Raw genomic sequence first — 26,128 nt, 5'->3', positions numbered from 1 at the left:
TTAAGAATGTATAGGTTAAAGAATGCACACACTTGTTGAAGCCCAACCCAAACACAGAAAAATATGTGTTTGGGTTGGGCTTCAACACATCTTTGTGTTGTGTGTTTATCTCACAGACCTTTGTAGATAGATGAGTGCTATTAATCTAAAAGCAACACCAAAGGGAATTTTAAAAGCAAAAAGAAGTCACACCTGAAGGGAATATGATAAAAATAGAAACAGCTTCTTAACATCTTTGTCTTAAGAGTTATTCCATGTATAGAGTAGGATTATGGGCTGACAGTATGCATTTGAGCCTCAGGACTTTTAAAAACAAGGATATTTCCAAAGGCAATTGTCATTGCCTTTTGGCCCTTATGCTTCTCTTTCACCCCAACAGGGCTCTGACCTTCCCTAGATTAACTGGTCCCCATCACTGTTTTCTAAAGATGCTCTACTTGTGGAGAAAAGTAGGTGACTCAAGTGAAGTGATCCTTCAGAAATGGATAGCATGATTAGACCCAATATCCAAAAGTCTTTCTACCACACAGCAGATAGAATTGTTTTGCTCTGGTGAGTACCTAAAATGCTGCAATTAAGTGAAATGGAGTCATTTATATACATTTTGCTTCAAGTAACAGAATATCCATCTAAAATCTCTTTAAGAAATAGCAATTTGTTTATCTCATATATGAAAGAGCTCAAAAGTAAGAAAGCATTGGTTTAACTATTCAAAGATGCCAAAGGCCAAGGCTGTCCTCTACTTTCTCTTTTCTGTCTCCTGAGCGTTGGCTTTTCACCTTGGTCTATTTGCTTTATTATCTTAAGAAGCTCTTTCAGGTATTATGACTTTGAAAAGCAGAAAACTGGAATCATCATTTGTCTATGATGGAAATAAAGTCCGATTATTGTTCCCAGCCACATTAACAAACAGCATTGCCCTCGTCAACTGGCAGCTTCCACTATTACAGACATAAACTTTGACAGACATATGGAATATTTTACAAATTTAATTAATTTCCATTATGGCTGTTGAAGCAAAACAAGACACAGAAATCTGAACTTTTCATACACCATCTAATTTGAGGCCTTAAAAAGATGATGATAAATAATTTTTCATAAGTTAATTTTTCAAACATGAAAGACAATGGGGATAATTATATGGACTGGAGAGGATTTAAATTTTTAAAAGAAGCTGAAATTATTGTATGGACAGACATTTACAAAACAAAAGCTAGGTCTCAACTGCTTCTGTTATTATGATAAATGTAAAAGTAACTTTGCTTTAATAAGATTTTCTAAAAATTGATTAATCACTTTGTTTAAAATTTTCCAAAATATTCTCAAGATGAAAATCTAAAGCCACGAATTATAGTGAATTAAAATAAATCCACAAAAGATATTCAATGAATTGTCCTTAAATTTTTTAAATTTGTTTTCTTTGCCTATTTTTAAGGGAAGTATCTGGGAAGACTAACCCAGACTGGAGAAAAGATCTTTTAAATACCCCCAGTGTAATTATAAGACCTCACTTTTCTCCTTCCTCTTTACTCTAAGAAGGCATGTTTGTTTTCTTCTTCCTACAGAGACAAGACTTAAAGTAACTGCTGTTCACAGCTTGAAAGCACAAGACCTTTACTACTTAATTCTTTCCTCCCTCGAGGTGGCCTCTTGCTTTAATAAATTGAGGGTTTAACCCTAATGTTTTTTTTAAACTTTTTTAATTTTATTTGGTTCAAGGGTAAAGGGTAGAAAGGCAAAACACAACAGGCTATATTATTTCATCGTTATGTACTAAATTTACCATCATAAACATATAATGCACTAATAAGTTATTCTATTTCTCATAAGCAAAATCATAAAAAGGAGATAATAGTAAATATCTTGGAGTATATGTTAGTTCTAAACATTTTTAACATTACTCATTAAGAAAGTGAAAAAGTATATTTTTATAATGGTAAATCCTCAGGCATTTTAAAATCAAAACATGACGTCTATGACCCTTCACTTGCATCTGGAATGGGCTTAGTAATTTGTTTGTAACTCTAGGAATGCTACAGAAATGATGCTGGATGGCTTTCAGGCAAGATTGGGGAAAAGTCATGCAACCTCTGCTTGGTCCTCTTGGGTTGCTCACTCTGGGTAAAGCCAGCTACCATATAAGAAGTTCAACTACCTAGAAACTACCATGCTAGAGTGGTCTCGTGGGGGCACTGTGGCCAGCATCAACTGTAGCCATGTGAGTCTGCCATCTCTACCTCCAGCACAGTTGAGCCTTCAGATGACTGTAGCCCCAAACAAGAGCTGACTTGTCAATGCATAAGGGACTTGAAGCAAGAACTATCTGGCCAATTCCTTCATGAATTTCTGACTCATATCTCAGGAACCCATTCAAATACCTGCCATAAGCCACTACTTTTAGAGTAATTCAGCAACAATGCTATTAGGAATTTTAGTTAAAATTATTTGAAATCAGTTTTATAAGAAGGAAAAATTGTAGAGCAAATTTGTTCAAAATACATGCCTTTCAGGAAACAGAGACAGTTTACACAGGCTCTAATTTAGTCTTTACTTTTACTTTGGCTTATGTTTTTTTGGGGAAGAAGTATCTACACCTGATTTGTTCTTTTTGATGTACGGGGGGATTTAAGTTATCAAAGTCATTGTAATCTAGTCATAAGAAAGGATATTTTCTGCTTTCTTGACTATTTTCTATGTGAGGTAAGACAGGGCCAAACATTAATATGAACTCCCATTAAGAGATTCTTCTATTATTTTAAAGTAAATTTATATAACTTATTTTTGAAATTTCTAATAATTTTTCTAACTTCAGATGCAGTTAGACAAGACACAAAATTGAGACTAAGTATCAGCAAACAAATGAAAGTGATGAAACTTCTTCTTAGAACTTAAAAGATTATGAAAAGCTTTAGTCACTGGTCATAGGAAGAAAGGAAAGGAAAGATTTGTAGGTAGTTGGAAAGGGAGAGATCAGAATTAAGGATCTTCAGTTAGAGCCATCATATTCTCCAGGAAGTAAATGGGAATAGATAGAGAAAAGTACATTATGATCAATAAACATATATACATGTAGGCATTCAATAAATATTAGTTTAAGTTGTCAGTGATTGAAGAGATCTCTGAAAAGGAGAGGAACATTTGGAAATATCTTTTTTTTTTTTTTTCCTTCTAAGCATCACTCTTTGCTTGCTTTCTCTTTGCCTCTCTGAACCCCCTTGTGAATCTTTGTGAATTCTTTTTTCTACCTGCTCTTTCCTGTTTTTTCCTCCCTCTTCTCCCTATGTGTTTTTGTTTAATTCTTTTTCTCTCATATAACAAAAAGTCTGGGTCTTAAGACTCGAGCAACATTTCTGTAATGTCTTCAGAAATGACTCAGGCTCCTTCCATCTTCCTGTTCTACCATCCTTAGCATTTGACTTTCAGCCTCATGGTCATAAGATGGCACTTCACTTAGAGACTTGATTGTATCACTGTTTCTATTAGGAGGAAGGTGGAAGGTGAAATATGTGAAGAAAGCTGTCTGCTCAGTTAAATCTCTTGCAAAAGCATTCTTAAGTCCCATCCAGAAGACTCTTGTTTATAGAATTTGGCCATAAGGATAATCACAGGTACAAAAGAGTCTTAGCAAGTAAGTAATAGCATCTGGACACAAAATCATCCTTTCCAAATTAGAGCTGTAGAGGTTAAGAAAAAGATGAAAAAAAAATATAGGCAGGAAAAGAACAGCTTCTCCTTTATCCTCCAAGGTGGAAATCTGAGTCATCCGCAAAATTTCAATCTCCTTTAAATTACTCTTTGGGACTCTTCTTCAGAACACCAATTACTCAACAGTTTTTATCAATCCCCCATCAAATCTGCCATTCTCTATTTTTTTTTTTCATTGTACTGCTATGGTAGATTGAATGGTAGCCTCCCAAAAGATTTGTCCACATTCTAATTCCTGAAACCTATTAATTTTGCCATATTTGAAAAAAGAGTTCACAGATGTAATTAAGTTAAGGATGCTGAGATGAAGAGATCATCCTGGATTATCCAGGTAAATCCTAAATCCAACAATCCAGGTATCTTTATAAGAGATACACAGGGGAAATTTGAAAGATGGAAGAGGAGAAGGTCATGTGGAGATGAAGGCAGAGACTGGAGTGATGTGGCCACAGCCAAGGAAAGCCAGCAGCTACAAGAAGGTGGAAGAGGCAAGGAACAAAATCTCCTGCAGAATCTCTAGAGGGAGCAGCCCTGCCAATACCTCTGGCCTTTAACTTCTGGCCTCCAGAATTGTGAGATAATAAATTTCTGTCATTTTAAGCCACCAAGTCTATGGTAATTTATTACAGAAGCTTCAGGAAATTAATATAACTACCCTAATTTGTATCATTTTTTTTGGCCTAGATTGTAGCAACATTGCGAAATTGTCTCCCTCCCCCCCATTCTTGTCTTAGTCCCATCATTGCAGTCACTAGGTTAGTCTTCTTATAATACACATTTGATTATTACTTCGTGTTAAAACCTTTAAATTGCTTCCTATTGACTACAGGCTAACATTTAAATTCCTTTATAGGTCATGCAAGTACCTTTACAATGAAGTCCCTCTCTATCCATACAGATTTAGCTCCTTACACTGTTAACTTGAAACATACATAGTTTCCTGCAGTACTATGAATTCCCCTGCTATATACCATGATTTAATTTCTCTGTATGCATCCTTTCATCTGCCCAGAACACTATATTTCCCTATTCAGTAAGATTCTTCTTTTTGTGTGCCAATAAGTGCTTATTCTATGATCCCATGGTACATAATGTCATAATTTTTTAAGCTCAGTTTAAACATGAGCAGTCTTTGTAATTTTCACTTTAGGGAGTAGCAGCTGTATAATAAGTACTTAACAAAAATTTTGTCAAATAATAAAGAAGTGATGTATATTGTGGTCATTAGAATTGGGTGTTACTGAGAATGCAGATCCATGGAAAAGCGAGGAAAGGCCATTGGCTTCAGCTAAAAGTAAATGACTAGACACCTTAGGGATAGTGATTTTGGTAAAGATTTAAGTGCTGATGGCTGATTGCTGGAAATTAAAAAAATAGCAGGTATTTAGGAAGTAAATAGAGTAAATATAGATTCTGAGTTCCAGAAATCTGGCCACAGAAAAAAGGAAAGTTATATGTGTCTAGCATTTTAATTAGCTTCTGATATTATATTCATTTTTAAAAAGAGTTTGCATTGTGATTTATGGTTCTGGACATGTGTTGTTACTGCTGCTGTTTTTTCTGCCTGATTATCTACTCCTCCTACCTTTGCTAAGAGCATCCTGCTTTTGTTTAGAAGAATTGTCTCTCCCTCATTTTATAGAGTCTTAATGAGACTGGAAATCAAGCTGTCTTTCTTCTTCTTTTTTCTTTTTCTTTTTTTTTTTTGGTACGCGGGCCTCTCACTGTTGTGGCCTCTCCCGTTGCGGAGCACAGGCTCCGGACGCGCAGACTCAGCGGCCATGGCTCACGGGCCCAGCCGCTCCGCGGCATGTGGGATCTTCCCGGACCGGGGCACGAACCCGTGTCCCCTGCATCGGCAGGCGGACTCTCAACCACTGCGCCACCAGGGAAGCCCCAAGCTGTCTTGACTTATACTAATTGAGGTATGGTACGTGGCCCAATCTTGGCCAATAGATTCTCATTGTTGGTACTTTGACTCCTGAAACAATAGAGAAAATGGCCTAAGTATATTCATTTCAATGGAGAGCCTAGATGAAATAGCTGAGTGGTTCCTGACACTTACACCCTCACAGCTGACCTTTTTCCTGTCTTTTTTTCACAACCTGGTTTATCTTTCCATTGATTCTTGGAACTACCTGTTATTCTTCCAACAAGTTTTCCTGCTTATGCCAGCCATAGTCAATTTCTGTAACTTGCATCCAAAGAACCAAACTGCCCTAACTTATTTAGCCAAAATTTTTATTGATATTAATGAAGGGGAAACAACCTTAAAGAAGGAAGAAAGGAAATTCTTTAGTGGAGAGAAAAGCTAGCATTTGCATGATGGCTACTATTCTTATCATACTACTCAATGGCTCATCTTAAGAAAGAAAAATTTTCCCTTTTCTTGGAGAAATTTAAAGAGTGAGTTTAAAAAATCATTTCAGATGTCTTTGTAAAAAGTTAAAATGTCATAAATTCAAGTTTATTCAAATTTACACAGAGAAGTACTTAGAGGAGATCAACTAGATAAAAACTGTGATGTTTGTCATTTCTAATTCCAGTAATTAAGTGCTGCTCTTGTTCTACTTGAAAAGGCCTCTGTGGAATTATATTAATGGCATAATGGAGAGTCAAAGAAAAAAATCAAAACTATTATGAAAAAGAATGGTATTAAAAAATTAATGAGCTGGAACCTTCAGAAAAGGAGAGTGTTTATGGTGATAGATGATCAGGATTACTGGAATGATACGTGGTCTTTTGTCCAGAAGGACATGCCACCTCTTATATTCCTAAAATCTATAAAATGCATTAGAAATATTCTCATCAGGAAGATGACAGTCGAGTGCTTTAATTTAAGTTCTTCCAGTACAATCCCACCATTTAATTCTTATTTCTTCCCCAAAAGATGATTGCTTAATCTCAGTTATAAGACGATTATTTTTGAGACAGTTAATGTGAGCATTATGGCTAAATAGTGTTAATACTTTATCATTTTTTGAAATGAGAAAAGTATCCTGCTTAGGCCTTAGAGATGTGATCCTAAGAATGGCAGTTATTATTTGTCTGTATTACCCTGATTTGTCTGTGTTCTGCTCAGATATCAACATTCTGACTAGCGACTCTGTTCAGTCCTTTGTGACAGGGTCATGTAGAAATGGAAGGCAGGAAAGTCTAGAGGGATTCGAAGAAAGATAATTTGGAAAAACTGAATTAGAACCCTAGGAAATCAAGTAATTGTATGACCTTAATCAAAATACTTACCTTTGTTATTTCTCAGTTTCTTTATCTCTGAAATGGAGATCATTTTACCTAATCTTCTTATCTCATAGAATTGCTGGGAGGAAAAGAAATAAAGTATGAGAAAAATTTTAACTAAAAAAAAAATTCTGTGTAAACGTAAAATACAGTATTAATTGAGTCACATATCACACTATTATAATAACTTAGGTTAGTGTGCTCCTCCACAAATAATAAAACACGTGAATTTGTTAGAAATCATAAATTAGATAAAAATTAAAAACAAAAATGTATTCAAAAGCAATCAATGTGATACGTATAGAACTTAAAAAGCTATTATGTACACATACTCTCAAAGAAAAGTGAAACGCATCCATCTTGCACATCCTGGCTAATTCTTTTTTAAAAGAAATTTTAAAAATGAAATTAAAGAAAAAGAATTTCTAGAAATATTGGTAACAATATGTAATAAGATGTTTATCCTTTTTAGATTTTACTATGAAATTTTCCTTGTGTCTATAGCCCATGTTACCATTGGCTTTTACTCCTTCCACATACGATCCATTTCTAATAGTCATAGTGCAGATGCTCTCGTGTGAAACCCAGAGTCATCCAACCCAGCTATGTGGCATTTTCTATTCCTGTTCTATAGCAAGTTGTAATACAGAAGGTGCCATATGATCTTTTTTTAAGTGTATATTTATTAAGATATACCAATGCATTAAAAAAATTTGTGTGGTAGGTTAAGTTGGCTGATACTGACTGTTTACAAAATGTGGTCTTTTTTTAATAATTAAATTTTAATTGAATTAATTAATTCAATTAATTTAATTTAATTAAAATTAAATTTTAATCTTTTATGTAGAGCATAAAAGATAACTGTGTATGTGTTGTCTACTTGAATAATATTTCAAGGTACATCTTTTCATTTTACTGCTTTTATTGATACTGTTACAGTTTGTGATTTCCCCACAGCTGTTTTTATTTCATGAAAATCATTCATCCCATGAGCATGACTATAGCTCTAAGCATTTTATAATAAATTGTTATGATCATTAAACACATGTAGTTAAGGACTTCTTCACATCTATTTCCTTGTTCTTCATTTTAATTTTTCATCATCTTTATTAATTTTATATATCAAATATAATCTTTAAACCCCCCAATTAACAAGCTACATATGGTCTGTCTGTGCACTGAGACCTATCTTCCCACATTGTTTCCACACACCGTGCACATCCCCTCCTGGTACAGATTTCCCAGCAGCACACGGCTCGCTTTCTGCTCATGTTGCTGATTGCCTCCCATTCCTGCCATATACTGTGGTCCGTGGTGATTTCCCATCCTCCTGTTACATCTTCTTTTCTGGTCTCCCAAACAGTGTTCCAATTACTTCTCCTCCTCTGTAACTCCCCTGATCATCTCTTCGCCTTGCTTCTGCTGTCTTTTTGATGTAATGGCTGTGATTGTCATAAGATGCTCACTTTCACAATTGGCCCTGGTTATTATTCATTCATTCATTATTCACTCAATCCACAAGCATCTCTTTAGGGCCTACTCACTATCAACATGGTACTAGGGACTGAGGTTACAAAGATGAACATGACGGGCTTCCCTGGTGGCGCAGTGGTTGAGAGTCCGCCTGCTGATGCAGGGGACACGGGTTTGTGCCCCGGTCCGGGAAGATCCCACATGCCGCGGAGCGGCTGGGCCCGTGAGCCACGGCCGCTGAGCCTGCACGTCCAAAAAAAAAAAAAAAAGATGAACATGACACAGTCACTTCCTTCAAGGAATTTCCAGTTGTGCTCTAGAAGGGAAACATCAGAATTTTAAAGCCTGAAACAATGGTCTTCATTTAAAAAATTCTGAACCCCAAGCAAAATTTGCTTTGGAAAACATCTCTTATGAGATTCATCTTCATTTCATGAATTCCTAAGTGACATACAGCTTGCTCTGGTGAGAGACAAAACTTCATGAAACTTCAGTTCAAGGCTATTGACTGCTTATATGTAACAATCTGTGAGTATATACTAACTTCTTTCACTTTTGCATTGTATGTTGAACCTCTGGAAAAACAGTTCTTCATAAATAATGCAAATGATAATCAAATTTTTACAGGAAATAAACCACTATAGTGTGTACTATATTTGTGCCAGTAATTTGCAAAATTAATTCTTGGCTTTTTCTGACACAAGATTGTGAAGCTGCACAAGATTCAGATATTTTTTTAAAAAAAGCTTACACGGGCTTCCCTGGTGGCGCAGTGGTTGAGAGTCCGCCTGCCGATGCAGGGGACACGGGTTCGTGCCCCGGTCCGGGAAGATCCCACATGCCGCGGAGTGGCTGGGCCCGTGAGCCGTGGCCGCTGAGCCTGCGCGTCCGGAGCCTGTGCTCCACAACAGGAGAGGCCACAACAGTGAGAGGCCCGCGTACCACAAAAAAAAAAAAAAAATAATAAAAAAAAATAATAAAAAAATAAATAAAAAAAAGCTTACACAATTTCTTGTGCCAGGTGTCCCACAGGACAGCATTTCTGAGGTAATTACAGAAGAAGCTAGACCCCAGGAATTATAAAGGTGTGTAGACTCAGCCCAATGTAAACAAAATATAAAATCTAGACTAAACAACAAAATCCACAAACAATAACAATAGCAACCTTGCTGTGAATGTTCAGAAGGTTTTGGGGGAATTTTCCCTTTTTCTGAATCAATTTACCTTTATAAAAACAAAATTTTAATAGAAAAAATAAAAATTCTATTTCATAGATTATATTTTACATGCAGTGATCCCAGAGACCCTATAAAGTATACACATAGAGCCAGTATTCAGTAAGTGGAACAATGTCACTCAAAGTCTGAGTAAGATTCCTACTTATAATGGTTTCTTAAAAAGGCCAGATGGGAAACATTTTCCATGATATTAATGAGGAAATTCTATCCTTGTTGGGACAAGAGGGTGGAAGGGTGAGGGGAGAGGAATTCTGTAAGAGGGCAGACCTATAATTTTTTTTTTTCCCAAAGGGTAAAAAAAATGAAGCCCATTGAAAGTTTTACTGAGGCAGATTTCAGTTCACTATTTTTTTTTCAGTTAAAAAAAGAAAAAGAAAAAAAAGGATATTTATTATGTAAATATCTTTCTCTCTCATGAATATCAGAAGTCTTTTTTAAAATTTTCAATCACATATACACAAATATGGTTTTCTATAAATGAATCGATGTGATCATACTAGAGTTGTTTCTAGTGCAGTGTTTTCAATTTTTCTTTCTCTATATTGCTTGGTTTTCTCCTTTTCCCTCCTTCTCTCATTGTTATCCATGTTAAACACCTAGGATATTTATCTTTCTTCATTTCTCTTCATGCTTATACAATTATATGTAAACATCTCTCCATATATAAACATGTGGCAGGGAATGCATTTTTGTTTTATAAGGATAAGATCATATTTTACAAACTTTTCTGAACCCTCCTTTTCTCATGCAACAATAACTCATGGAAATCCCTTTCTTTTTTGTTTACTGGAAACATTATATTACATGGGATGAATGTTCCATAATTTATTCACCATTGCCCTATTGATACACATTGATTTTCTTCCAGGTTTTACCCAGTTACTGGTGTTAGAAATATCCTTGAGCATATATTCTTAAATCCTGATGCTTTTCCTTTGAACAGTCTCAGAAGTAACATTTGTTAAGTCAAGGGATATATGTATTTTTAATTTTTAATAGCTATTTCTAGTTTATTTTAAAAAAAAAAACTATAACAATCCACATTTCCATCAGCAAAGTATGAGAATATTCTTTTTCCCACATGCCTGGCAGGAGTGGATGTCACTCATAAAGTTCTGACATTCTGTTACTTATAAGGCTATCTATCACCTTGTTGCTTTAATTTGCATTTCCTCAGGCTCTAGTGAGTTTGAGCATCTCCATTCTTTCACAAATTGCCTCTGAATATCCTTTGTCCATTTTTCCATGGAGTGTTTATCTCCTTGTCAATCTGTAACAGTTCTTTTTGTGTTAACCCTTTGTTCATTCTTTACATTACATGTAGTTTTCCAAATCTATTTTTCATTTATTGACTTTTTTTTTGAACATCTTTATTGGAGTATAATTGATTTACAATGGTGTGTTAGTTTCTGCTTTATAACAAAGTGAATCAGCTGTACGTACACATATATCCCCATATACCCTCCCTCTTGCGTCTCCCTCCCACCCTCCCCATCCCACCCTTCTTGGTGGTCACAAAGCACCGAGCTGATCTCCCTGTGCCACGCAGCTGCTTCCCACTAGCTATCTATTTTACAGTTGGTAGTGTATATATGTCCATGCCACTCTCTCATTTCGTCCTAGCTTACCCTTCCCTCTCCTTGTGTCCTTAACTCCACTCTCTATGTCTGTATCTTTACTCCTGTCCTGGCCCTAGGTTCTTCTGAACGATTTTTCTTTTTGTTTTTCTTTAGATTCCATATATATGTGTTAGCATACAGTATCTGTTTTGCTCTTTCTGACTTACTTCACTCTGTATGACAGACACTAGGTCCATCCACTTCACTACAAATAACTCAATTTTGTTTCTTTTTAAGGCTGGATAATATTCCATTGTATATATGTGCCACATATTCTTTATCCATTCATCTGTCAATGGACACTTAGGTTGCTTCCATGTCCTGGCTATTGAAAATAGAGATGCAATGAACATAGTGGTACATGACTCTTTTTGAATTACGGTTTTCTCAGGGTCTATTCCCAGTAGTGGGATTGCTGGGTCATATGGTAGTTCTATTTTTAGTTTTTTAAGGAACCTCTATATTGTTTTCCATAGTGGCTATATCAATTTACATACCCACCAACAGTGCAAGAGGGTTCCCTTTTCTCCACACCCTCTCCAGCATTTATTGTTTATAGATATTTTGATGATGGCCATTCTGACTGGTGTGAGGTGATACCTCATTGTAGCTTTGATTTGCATTTCTCTAATGATTAGTGATGTGGAGCATCCTTTCCTTTCATGTGTTTGTTGGCCATCTGTATATCTTCTTTGGAGAAATGTCGATTTAGGTCTTCTGCCCAATTTTGGATTGGGTTGTTTGTGTTTTTGATATAGAGCTGCATGAGATGCTTGTAAATTTTGGAGATTAATCCTTTGCCATTTGCTTCATTTGCAAATATTTTCTCCCATTTGGAGAGCTGTCTTTTCATCTTGTTTATGGTTTCCTTTGCTGTGCGAAAGCTTTGAAGTTTCATTAGGTCCAATTTATTTATTTTTGTTTTTATTTCCATTTCTCTAGGAGGTGGGTCAAAAAGGACCTTGCTGTGATTTATGTCATTGAGTGTTCTGCCTATATTTTCTTCTAAGAGTTTTATAGTGTCTGACCTTACATTTAGGTCTCTAATCCATTTTGAGTTTACTTTTGTGTACGGTGTTAGGGAGTGTTCTAATTTCATTCTTTTCCATGTAGCTATCCAGTTTTCCCAGCACCACTTACTGAAGAGGTTGTCTTTTCTCCATTGTATATGCTTGCCTCCTTTGTCAAATATAAGGTGACCATATGTATTGGGCTTACCTCTGGGCTTCTATCCTATTCCACTGATCTATATTTCTATTTTTCTGTCAGTACCATACTGTCTTGATTGCTGTAGCTTTGTAGTATAGTCTGAAGTCCGGGAGCCTGATTCCTCCAGCTCCCTTTTTCTTTCTCAAGATTGCTTTGGCTATTCGGGGTCTTCTGTGTTTCCATGCAGATTGTGAAATTTTTTGTTCTAGTTCTGTGAAAAATGCCATTGGTAGTTTGATACGGATTGCAGTGAATCTGTAGATTGCTTTGTGTAGTATAGTCATTTTCACACTGTTGATTCATCCAATCCAAGAACATGGTATATCTCTCCATCTTTTGTATCATCTTTAATTTCTTTCATCAGTTTCTTATAGTTTTCTGCATACATGTCTTTTGTCTCCTTAGGTAGGTTTATTCCTAGTTATTTTATTCTTTTTCTTGCAGTGTTAAATGGGAGTGTTTCCTTAATTTCTCTTTTAGATTTTTCATCATTGGTGTAGAGAAATGCCAGAGTTTTCTGTGCATTAATTTTGTATGCTGCTACTTTACCATATTCATTGATTAGATCTAGTAGTTTTCTGGTAGCATCTTTAGGATTCTCTATGTATAGTATCATGTCATCTGCAAACAGTGACAGCTTTACTTCTTCTTTTCTGATTTGGATTCCTTTTATTTCATTTTTGCTCTGATTGCTGTGGCTATAACTTCCAAAACTATGTTGAATAATAGTGGTGAGAGTGGACAACCTTGTCCTGTTCCTGGTCTTAGAAGAAATGGTTTCAGTTTTTCACCATTGAGAATGATGTTGGCTGTGGGATTTTCATATATGGCCTTTATTAAGTTGAGGTACATTCCCTCTATGCCTCCTTTCTTTCTCTGATTGCTGTGGCTAAAACTTCCAAAACTATGTTGAATAATAGTGGTGAGGGCTTCCCTGATGTGTAGTGGTTGAGAGTCCACCTGCCAATGCAGGGGACATGAGTTCGTGCCCTGAACCGGGAAGATCCACCATGCCACAGAGCAGCTGAGCCCATGAGCCATGGCCACTGAGCTTGTGCTTCCGGAGCCTGTGCTCCGCAACAGGAGAGGCCACAACAGTGAGAGAGGCCCACGTACCACAAAAAAAAAAAAAAAAATAGTAATGGGAATGGACAACCTTGTCCTGTTCCTGGTCTTAGAGGAAATGGTTTCAATTTTTCACCATTGAGAACAATGTTGGCTGTGGGATTTTCATATATATCCTCTATTAAGTTGAGGTACATTCCCTCTATGCCTACTTTCTGGAGGCTTTTTATCATAAATAGGTGGTGAATTTTGTCAAAAGATGTTCTGCATCTATTGAGATGATCATATGTTTTTTATCCTTCAGTTGGTTAATATGGTTTATTACATTGATTGATTTGCATATTTTGAAGAATCCTTACATTCCTGGGATAAACCCCACTTGGTCGTGGTGTATGATCCTTTTAATATGCTGTTGGATTCTGTTTGCTAGTATATTGTTGAGGATTTTTGCATCTATGTTCATCAGTGATATTGGTCTGTCGTTTTGTTTCTTTGTGACACCTTTGTCTGATTTTGGTATCAGGGTGATGGTGGCCTTGTAGAATGTGTTTGGGAGCATTCTTCACTCTGCTATATTTTGGAAGAGTTAGAGAAGGATAGGTGCTAGCTCTTCTCTAAATGTTTGATAGACTTCACCTGTGAAGCCATCTGGTCCTGGGCTTTTGTTTGATGGAAGATTTTTAATCACAGTCTCAATTTCAGTGCTTGTGATTGGTATGTTTATATTTCCTATTTCTTCCTGGTTCAGTCTCAGAAGGTTGTGCTTTTCTAGGAATTTGTCCATTTCTTCCAGGTTGTCCATTTTATTGGCATATAGTTGCTTGTAGTAATCTCGCATGATCCTTTGTATTTCTACAGTGTCAGTTGTTACTTCTCCTTTTTCATCTTTAATTCTATTGATTTGAGTCTTCTCCCTTTTTTTCTTGATGAGTCTAGCTAATGGTTTATCAATTTTGTTTATCTTCTCAAAGAACCAGCTTTTAGTTCTATTGATCTTTGCTACTGTTTCCTTCATTTCTTTTTCAATTACTTCTGATCTGAGATTTATGATCTCTATCCTTCTGCTAACTTTGGGGATTTTTGTTCTTCTTTCTCTAATTTCTTTAGGTGTAAGCTTAGGTTGTTTACTGGAGATGTTTCTTGTTTCTTGAAGTAGGAATGCATTGCTAAAAACTTTCCTCATAGAACTGCTTTTGCTGCATCCCATAGGTATTTGGTCACCATGTTTTCATTGTCATTTTTTTCTAGGTATTTTTTGATTTCCTCTTTGATTTCTTCAGTGATCTCTTGGTTATTTAGTAGTGTATTATTTAGCCTCCATGTGTTTGTATATTTCACAGATTTTTTCCTGTAATTGATATCTAGTCTCATAGTGTTGGGGTCAGAAAAGATACTTGATACAATCTCAATTTTATTAAATTTATCAAGGCTTGACTTGTGACCCAAGATATGATCTATCCTGGAGAATGTTCCATGAGCACTTAAGAATAAACTGTATTGTGTTGTTTTTGGATGGAATATCCTATCAATATCAATTAAGTCCATCTTCTTTAATGTATCATTTAAAGCTTCTGTTTCCTTATTTATTTTCAGTTTGGATGATCTGTCCATTGGTGAAAGTGGGGTGTTAAGTCCCCTACTATGATTTTGGTATGGTCGATTTCCCATTTTATGGTTGTTAGCATTTGCCTTATGTATTGAGGTGTTCTTATGTTGGGTGCATAAGTATTTACAATTGTTATATCTTCTTGGATTGATCCCTTGATCATTACGTAGTATCTTTCTTCATCTCTTTTAATAGTCTTTATTTTATAGTCTATTTTGTCTTATATGAGAATTGCTACTCCAGCTTGCTTTTGATTTCCATTTGCATGGAATATTTTTTCTATCCCCTCACTTTCAGTCTGTATGTGTCCTTAGCTCTGAAGTGAGTCCCTTGTAGACAGCATTTATACAGGTCTTGTTTATGTATCCATTCAGCCAGCCTATGTCATTTGGTTGGAGCATTTAATCCATTTACATTTAAGGTAGTTATTGATATGTATGTTCCTATTACCATTTTCTTAATTGTTCTGGGTTTGCTAATGTAGTTCTTTTCCTTCTCTTGTGTTTCCTGCCTAGAGAAGTTCCTTTAGCATTTGTAGTAAAGCTAGTTTGGTGGTGTTGAATTCTCTTAGCTTTGGTTGTCTGTAAAGTTTTTAATTTCTCTGTCAAATCTGAATGAGATCCTTGCTGGGTAGAGTAATCTTGGTTGTAGGTTTTTCCCTTTCATCACTTTAAATATGTCCTGCCACTTCCTTCTGGCTTGCAGAGTTTCTGCTGAAAGGTTAGTTGGTAAACTTATGGGATTCCCTTGTATGTTATTTGTTGGTTTTCCCTTGCTGCTTCTAATATTTTTTCTTTGTATGTAATTTTTGGTAGTTTGATTAATATGTGTCTTGGCATGTTTCTCCTTGGATTTATCCTGTATGGAACTCTGTACTTCCTGGACTTGATTGACTATTTCCTTTCCCCTATTAGGGAAGTTTTCAACTATAATATCTTCAAATATTTTCTCAGTCCCTTTCTTTTTCTCTTCTTATTCTGGGATCCCTACAATTCTTATGTTGGTGTGTTTAATGTTGTCTCTGAGACTGTCCTCAATTCTTTTCATTATTTTTTCTTTATTCTGCTCTGTGGTAGTTATTTCCACTATTTTACCTTCCAGATCACTTATCCGTTCTTCTGCCTCAGTTATTCTGCTATTATTTCTTTCTAGAGAATTTTTAATTTCATTTACTGTGTTGTTCATCATTGTTTGTTTGTTCTTTAGTTCTTCTAGGTCCTTGTTAAATCTTTCTTGTATTTTCTCCATTCTATTTCCAAGATTTTGGATCATCTTTACTATCATTACTCTAAATTCTTTTTCAGGTAGACTGCCTATTTCCTCTTCATTTGTTTGGTTTGGTGGGTTTTTACCTTGCTCCTTCATCTGCTGTGTGTTTCTGTATTCTCATTTTGCTTACACCCTGTGTTTGGTGTCTCCTTTTCGCATGCTGCAGGTACATATTTCCCATTGTTTTTGGTGTCTGCCCCCAGTGGCTAAGGTTGGTCAGTAGGTTGTGTAGACTTCCTGATGGAGGGGACTGGTGTCTGTGTTCTGGTGGATGAGGCTGGATCTTGTCTTTCTGGTGGGCTGGACTGCATCCGATGGTGTGTTTTGAGGTGTCTGTGACCTTATTATTATTATAGGCAGTCTCTCTACTAATGGGTGGGGTTGTGTTCTTGTCTTGCTTTTTGTTTGGCATAGGGTGTCCAACACTGTAGCTGACTGGTTGTTGTAGCTGAGTGGACCTGGGTCTTAGCCTTGTGATGGAGATCTCTGGGAGAGCTTTCGCAGTTTGATATTATGTGGAGCCGGGAGGGTCTTGTGGACCAATGTCCTGAACTTGGCTCTCCCACCTCAGAGGCACAGGCCTGACAGCTGGCGGGAGCATGAATGCCCTGTCAGCCACATGGCTCAGAAGAAAAGGGAGATAAAAAGGAAAAAAATAAAAAGAAAAGAAAGTTATTAAAATAAAAAATATTAAAAAATAATAAGAAAAAAAAAAGAATGAAAGAAAGAAGAGAGCAACCAAACCAAAAAACAAATCCACCAATAATAACAAGCACTAAAATATATACTAAAAAAAGAAAGAAAAAAAAAAAAGAAAAATGGACAGACAGAGCCCTAGGCCAAATGGTAAAAGCAAAGCTATACAGACAACATCACACAAAGAAGCATACACATACACACTCACAATAAGAGAAAAAGGAAAAAAATATATATATCTATTAAAAAAAAGGAAGAAAGCAACCAAATCAATAAACAAATCTACCAATGATAATAAACTCTAATTGTTAAACTAAGATAAACATAAAACCCGAAAAAAATTAGAAGCAGAAAGCAAACCCCAAATCTACGGTTGCTCCCAAAGTCCGCTGCCTCAATTTGGGATGATTCGTTGTCTATTCATGTATTCCACAGATGCAGGGTACATCAAGTTGATTGTGAGATTTAATCCACTGCTTCTGAGGCTGCTGGGAGAAACTTCCCTTTCTCTTCTTCGTTTGCACAGTTCCCGGGGTTCAGTTTTGGATTTGGCCCCGCCTGTACATTTAGGTCGCCTGAGGGTGTCTGTTTTCTGCTCAGACAGGACGGGGTTAAAGGAGCGGCTGCTTAGGGGCCTCTGGCTCACTCAGACCCCAGGGAGGGAGGGGTATGGGATGCGGGGCGAGCCTGCAGCGGCAGAGGCTAGCATGATGTTGCAACAGCCTGAGGCGTGCCGTGTGTTCTCCCGGGGAAGTTGTCCCTGGATCATGGGACCCTGGCAGTGGCGGGCTGCATAGTCTCCCGGGAGAGGAGGTATGGATAGTGACCTGTGCTTGTACACAGGTTTCTTGGTGGCTACAGCAGTAGCCTTACAGTCTCATGCCCGTCTCTGGTGTACCCGCTGATAGCCATGGCTCATGCCCGTCTCTGGAGCTCATTTAGGCAGTGCTCTCACGCACCCCAAAACAGTGGTCTCTTCCTCTTAGGCAGGTCCAGACCTTTTCCCGGACTCCCTGCCGTCTAGCTATGGCACACTAACCCCCTTCAGGCTGTGTTCACGCCGCCAACCCCAGTCCTCTCCCTGGTATCTGACCTCCGAACCCCGAGCCTCAGCTCCCAGCCCCCACCCGCCCTGCTGGGTGAGCAGACAAGCCTCTTGGGCTGGTAAGTGCTGGTCAGCACCAATCCTCTGTGTGGGAATCTCTCCACTTTGCCCTCTGCACCCCTGTTGCTGTGCTCTCCTCTGTGGCTCCATAGCTTCCCCCCAGCCATCCCTATATCTGCCCGTGAAGGGGCCTCCTAGTGTGTGGAAACTTTTTCTCCTTCACAGCTCCCTCCCGGAGGTACAGGTCCCATTCCTATTCTTTCGTCTCTGTATTTTCTTTTTTCTTTTGCCCTACCCATGTACCTGGGGAGTTTCTTGCCTTTTGGGAAGTCTGAGGTCTTCTGACAGCATTTGGTAGGTGTTCTGTAGGAGTTGTTCCACATGTAAATGTATTTCTGATGTATTTGTGGGGAGGAAGGTGATCTCCACGTCTTATTCCTCGACCATCTTGAAGGTCTCCTCAGTTCACTATTAAGAAGATTCTACTGTTAGAGCCATCAACAGAATCTCTGGAAGCAGATCCTGTTACAGCAGGCTCCACTGGCTCCTGGGGACATTGCCAGGTTGGGCCTGAATGCTCAAAGCCAAGACAAACACTGACATATGAGGCTGTATTAAGTAGATTATTATCTGTCTGGCTATGATGGAGAAGGCCAAAGAATTTGGGCAAGGTAGTAAATAACTGCTAAAAGCTTTGGTTAACAGACATGTGACAGTTTATTTTTTTAAACTTAGAAATCTTTTCCTGTTTCTTTCCTTTTTGCAATTAGATAAATTCTGCACATTTGAAGTTTTCTACTTGGAGTACCTATATTAAGCAGTTAGAAATAAACCTATGTGCTAACTTTTTTGTATACTGCTAATGTATTTAACATAAAAAGTTTCCATGAGACTATCAATTAATCAATCAACCAACAATGGAGTCAAGTAAGTAGGCATTAAGCCTCTCCATCTATGTAATCAAGTTCCTGCCTTGGAGAAATTTATAATCTTATTGCAGAAAAAGCTTAAATTTATAAAGCAATTAGATGTCATTATAAGATGTTAAACTGTTTAGACTAGATTAGTGGTTTCTCCTGTTTGTTGTTTGCTTTTAAGAATCTCATGCACATTTGGGTTGTTTCCATGTCCTGGCTATTGCAAATAGTGCTGCAATGACCATTGGGGTACATGCGTCTTTTTGAATTATGGTTTTCTCAGGGTCTATGCCCAGTAGTGGAATTGCTGGGTCGTATGGTAGTTCTATTTTTAGCTTTTTAAGAACCCTCCATACTGTTCTCCATAGTGGCTGTATCAACTTACATACCCACCAACAGTGCAAGAGGGTTCCCTTTTCTCCACACCCTCTCCAGCATTTACTGTTTGTAGATGTTTTGGAGCTTAGGATTGACATATATACACGACCGTGTGTAAAATAGATAGTTAGTGGGAACCTGCTGTATAGCACAGGATGCTTAGCTCAGTGCCCTGCGATGACCTAGATGGGAGGGATGGTGGTGGGGCAGGGGATGGGAGGGAGGTCCAAGAGGCAGGGGTATATGTATACATATAGCTGATTCACTTCATTGTACAGCAGAAACTAACACAACGTTGTAAAGCAACTATACTCCAATTAAATAAATAAATAAATAAATGAATGAATAAAAATAAAATAAAAAAATTAAAAAAAAAGAATCTCATGCAGAAGTGCTTTCAAGACTGGGTTTCCCAGAAGCAGACACTGAGTGCTGAGAGGAAGTTTGGTGGGCAGTGTGTTCATGAAGGGCTAACGACCCCAATGAAAGAGAGTGAGGAAGCAAGCCTTGGCAAAAGAAGGAAGTCTGCATTGCAGGCTAGACCAAGCCTTCCCTGTATCTACCAGGAGCTGTAGTAGATGAGGTCTATCAAAATTATCCAGCAGTGGGTGACATGGTGAGGCCTTTATACCTCTGCCTTGAATAGCCATCAGATATACTCCTAGGAGGGATATATCTTTAGCCAAGGTAGCTCTTTGCAACTGAGGCAAACCTTGAAACCTTGATCTAGACCTGTGTCTCACAAAGAAGTCAATAAATAAACTGATAAAATTGAAGCTTCTTTCCTGAAAGCTGGGGTAAAATATCTAGAACCTCACCCTGACATCTATGAAGATCATTCAATAAAACCCAGAAGCCCATAGAGCGTAGTGGCAGAATAATATTAGCTAATAGTTTTATAGTGGATAAGCACCGCACACTCTTCTAAGTATTTTACATGCATAACTCTTTCAATCCTCCCATTAACTGTGCAACATACATACTACTCACTCCATTTTAAGATAAGGAAACAGGCACAGAGTGGTTAAGTAATCTGCCCAAGGTCACCCAGACCTTTTGGCTCCAGAGTCTATACTTGAAACCACTACACGCTACTCTGCATATATGTCTTTATTTAAAGTTTCATGGATGAGGCTTCAGGTAAGAAAGAAGGTATGCTAAAGGGTGTGCCTTGATGACTTATAGTATTAGACTTGGCATAATTCTTATTATACAGTGGTGGGCCCAGAGGCACAGCAGCTGGGGACCACAGTCAATTATACGCTCTGCTGCGGGAGACCTGAACTGTGAATGTTCATAGACACCACAATCTGTTTCTTCTTAATGAGCTTTCAGCTGGACCATATTCCTTTGCCTTCTTTGCTGTTAGGTACAGCAACTGAGTTCTTACCAATTGAATGTGAGCAGAATTGAGCTGCAATTTCCAAGTATGACCAATAAGAATATATCCCTCACAGTCATGCATTTCTTCTTCCAAATGATTAGAATAGAGACTTCCCCCCCCGCCCCCCGCCAAACAACCTTGAAATTCACGTATAGAAGAACATGGTTAAGAACAGCTAAACCAACAGAACTAATACTGAGTGAGAAATATGTTTCTCTTGTATTTATTATATATGTTTCATTTTCTTGATTCTGCCATCTAGCCTACCCTTAGATATTCTTCCCACTCAGAGAGTTTTAAAATATCTCCAATATCATTTTTATACGCAGAAAATGCTCCTCACTTACAGGTCAGGACAGAGGTTCTTCCTTTGCCACGCTGACTTATCACTAACACTTACTCTTTGGTGAGGAAAGACTCCAAATTAGCATCGGTGAATATATGTATTATTGTAGTTCATGTGGCTAAGCATGTGTTTGGTTGATACAGCACATCAGACTCTGTGAAGAGGATCAGACTCAAATCTGGCATGAATTTGGGGGGTAGGGGTTGGAGGGGATGTGTGGGGTGGTAGGGTGCAGAGATAAAATGAAATATGCCCAGCAGCTCTGACAATGTTTCAAACTGTCCCAGACAGCTGACCTCCAGATTCATACTGGTTACCCTGAGGGCTGTGGTGAGAGAGGTATAAAGGTATCACCGTGGTGAGCTCTACCAAGTTCAGCCTACCAGCTGAGCTTTGGGTTTGGAAAGTTTCAAAACTGTTTAACAAATGACAGGGCCTTTCTGTTGGCTAGAGGTCCAGTTGAATAACTCAAAATTAAAATGTAAAGGCCCGATACTTTTTATGGAGTACTTGTCACAAATAAATAAAATGATAATTTTTCTTAATATTGTACCACAATTCATGATTATGTATTTGCTCAAAAATATTTTTTGAGTTCCCACTCTGTGCCAGGACCGTTCTGGGCACTGGGGATATGGCGGTGAATGAAGCAGAATAAAATCCCTGACTTTCAGTTCTGTTCGGAACTGAAATCTGGGTGGGTCGTATAATGGTGACAACTGTTATTCTTAGACCACTAAATAAGGTGGAATTTTCCTTACCTAAGATGTAGAAGTTCAGAATAGGTAAAAACAAGAATGAAGCAAATGATTAAATGCATCTTTGGGGAATGCTCTGCATTACAGCAGTTTTAGTTATTCACCCTGGAGCTAAGTGGCAATCTGGAACCACTGAGAAGCATACTTACAGATTCAAAGCTTTATTATGCTTCACAAGGCAGATTTGAAAGAAATATGATAAATAAAATTTAAGAAAGAGCTGAGATATACAAAGAGAAAAGTACATACAGGTATTTCGAAAAAATAATGCCTTTACTATTTGGCTTGAAACAGAAAACAGGCAAAACATATTAAGGAGAGAAATAGCATTTAAAGAACAGATTGTTATGTATGTTACAAATGACTTGTAGAAATTCTAATGAAAACATTGTAAAACAGATTACTACATAATTTATTATAGGAGTATATTTTCAAATATACACAGATACACAGATTAAACTTCAAACATGTGGTACAATTCACCAATTTGTTTTTTTTTTTATAATATAACAATTAGCATGACTCGTAAATTGTATCTGTAAATATTACTTGTGTTGAGTATCACTGTAAGATCAAACTCCTCACAAGTGGAAATCGTGCCAAACCAGTGGAGTAGTTAAAGATACACATGGCCCATGTATATTTCTGATTCACTTCACACATTCACAAACCTGATTCTTCACACTTTGCTCTACGAATAAACCTAACTCAAAGGGAAATGAGTAGATGAATTTTTATGCCTTCTCCTTAGGCATGCTGTAACTGACACAAGGGAAAGCAAATGGCTTTTTTTAAGAAGGGTTCATTTCTATTCTGAGCTATTGTACTCCAACCTGATTGCACTTGTTTAATTTAGCTTTACCTAAATTTGAAATTAATAATTAGTTCCTGGATCATTCCTCCTGCACCAATAAAACAACTCTCCATGAAACGTCTTGTTAAAACATGAAAACTACTGATCAAATGGAATGCTTTGTTCCTTGCTACCTTTGCTGGCCTACAAATAACTCCTAATAAAGCAGGAAGTAGTGAGTGTTTGTGCAACATTTCTCACTCAAATTGAATTTACTCTTCTTTAATTTGGTCTGGAGAAAACAATAGTGATGGAAATTCTACAGAGACAGATTAATTCAGAGGTCAAACAATAACAAAATAGGGAAGAGAAGTTAATGAATCTTTACCATGTGAGGCAATGCACAGAAGGTCCTGCAGAATCCATAAACTTAGTGAGAAAATCATGACTAGTTTGTTAATGACACAAGGGCTTTAAAATTGAATTTATCTTGTATATTCAGCTGTTTGGGAAGTATATCATTTATAATACATTCTTGTTATTAATATTTTCCATTCCATGGACTCTCTTGACAAACTACATACTTTTTCACCACATTAATTTTAAATTTAAAATGAACATCTGGTAACTGCATTTATTCATCTGATTCTTAACCATCCTACTCTCTCTGATTTTCTTCTTTTGCCTTTCCAAGTAGCCAAAGGGGACTTGAATTTGGGTACTGTAGGTTTAAAGTCATCAAATGCCTATTGTTCAGATTAAAAAGATGATAGCTCCTTTCTTTAATCACTCAATCACTCAATCATTCAATCAACATGTGTTCTGCTGAACATAATTTTAGTCCAAAGACAACTTGCTTATCTTATTCCAGTCTCAAGTGGCCTTCCTTTGTTCTCCCAGACCATTGCTCATTGTTTTGTTTTGAGTTCACCCAAAAGCAGAGGCTGAGACAAAGCTTGATGCAGGTAGTTTGTTTTTGAAGAGAGAAGGAAAAAGAGAGTGGGACCTGGAAGAAAGAAAAATTTATGTAAGTGTGTATTATTGAGAGTGCCACAGAAAGCACCAGGAACTTAATTCTCTTGGAATCTCTGAGAAACATGAAGAATGTTTCCCAGAATCGTCCATTTGAAGGATGGAAGCTGGCTTCCATTATTCACTGCCTGCCTTCCCTCATTGGTTGAGAGTTGCCCCTGGGAGAATTAACTCCCCTAAATGTTCAAGCAGAGGCTTCCATTGTGATGGAGAAGTTCCTAAGGCAAAAAGCAGAAAGATGGAGGCCAGGAGCTTAAGGCGGATCCCTGCCAAGGCAAAGTGAGTCTGAGCTCACGTGGAAACTTCTGCATAAATGAGGCTGAATTGAGAAGTGGGCTCAAGGGATGTGAAGATGAGGTATCAGGGGAGTCAGCTACATTCTTCAATGTACCACATCATTTATTTCTTAAGTGCAATTGTCCATCTCTTTCACTAGACTGAGAATTATTAAGGGTGAGGTCCCTAGTTCCTTCCTCAGTGCCAAGAAGTGTGCCTGGTTTATAGCAGAGTTCCCCAATTCTTCTTAAATAATAAGTGAAATAATACTTCCCTATCCCACTGTACAATGGAACTGACTGTGTATATAGTATTACTTCTTTGAGAACTAAAATGAAATTCATGTTTACTTAATTATGGTATGTTATTCATATATACACATTCATTTATTTATGTATTATGGTATAAGAGACCAGTCTCAAAGAAAAATCTAAGCTACACACCTACTTAAATTATCTATTGATTCATGACAAACCACCCCAAACTTAGTGGATTAAACCACAATAATGTATGATTTTCACAATTCTATGGGTTGCCTGCACAGTTATTTTGATTCATGTGGTGTTTTCTGGGATGCTGGGCTGACTGGAAGTTCCAAAAATGCTCCCATCCACATGGTCAACAGTTGGAGTGAGCTTCTGAGGGAGAGCTCAGTTGGGTCTGTTAGCTGGAAGCTTCAGTTTTCTCCACTTGGGCCTCTGCACTTAGCTTTTGGGTTTCCTGACAGAATGGTGACTGGTTTCTGAGAAAGGGTGTTCCAAACAGACACTTAAGGCCTGGCCTTGAACACTATGCAGCATCACTTTCTTCACATACTGTTGGTTAAAATAGTTCACAGGGCAAGTCTGAATTCAAACAAAGGGGAAATCAACTATACATCTTTATAGAAGAATGGCAAAATCTCACTGCAAAAGAACACACAGGGTGAGAGATATTGTTGTGACTGTCTTTGGAAACATAATCACTATAACCAGTGTGTACCTGGATGTATTCAGTCATATTTATATTAAATGGAAAGACACTTGAGAGCAGAGCCCATATCCAATTCAACATTATATCCCTAGAAATGAACACAAGATATGACAGGTACTGGTACGTTATATATGCTTGTTGAACAGATATTTGGAAGTTAAGAAATAAAAACATGCCAAAAAATGATTCTTTGACTGTGAAGACATTGGGATGGAAAATAGCCCTCCCATTAGGTATCGATTTCTAGATCTGCAATTCTCTGGTAAGGATCGGTTTTCAAGGACCAGGTCTGGCCCTACCAGGCAATACACTAGAGAAGAAAGGAAATCACCTTGTCAGAAAAGAGTTTTAAAAAGGAAAACTTGAACCAGGAATGTGGGTTGGGGATGAGAAGAGAAGACCATTCATAATTCCTCCTCAGATCTTCCTCCTTTGGTTTATGTGGAGGGGAGGGGAAAGGGAACTATGGACAGGAGTCAGGAAGAGAGGTCAGGAACCAGGAAGCAAGAAAGAAAGACTGATGTGTTTAGTTTGATAACTTAAGGGCTCTACAGTGGTGTTCCTCTAGAACATAGCATTCCCAAGCCCATCATTAGTTTCTCATTTGGGAATAGTGAGAAAGTGTTAAAGCTGGAGGGAGAGTGAGAGCACTATATCTGAGACTCCCAGAACCAGTAAAATGATCACACAAGCTCTACAGATAAGCCTGTTTCTCAATGATGTAAGAAGACGTTTTGGCTTCTCACGGAAAAAAATTGTTATGACACTTTAGAAGGGTCCACAAAATATACCCCAGATGAACGACAATGCTTACTACTGTGGTGGCTAACTTTCCACTTCTTTCCTTCCTTTCTGCCATTGAACATTTCTGAGGGACAAAAATATCTTGTGACTTAATGTAGATTTATTTATTTAAGGCATGAATATTAAAGACTACCTTTCTGGAGCTCATCTATTTTACATCTATAAAGATCTCTACTGCACTTAGTAGAGAGTATCAACAACTTAGTAGAGAGTATCACAGTAAGCACATCGGTGGCTGTAAGC

Source organism: Pseudorca crassidens, chromosome 2 (genome assembly GCF_039906515.1).
Source record: "Pseudorca crassidens isolate mPseCra1 chromosome 2, mPseCra1.hap1, whole genome shotgun sequence".
Lineage (NCBI taxonomy): Eukaryota > Metazoa > Chordata > Mammalia > Artiodactyla > Delphinidae > Pseudorca > Pseudorca crassidens.
Note: the sequence above shows the minus strand (reverse complement) of the source record.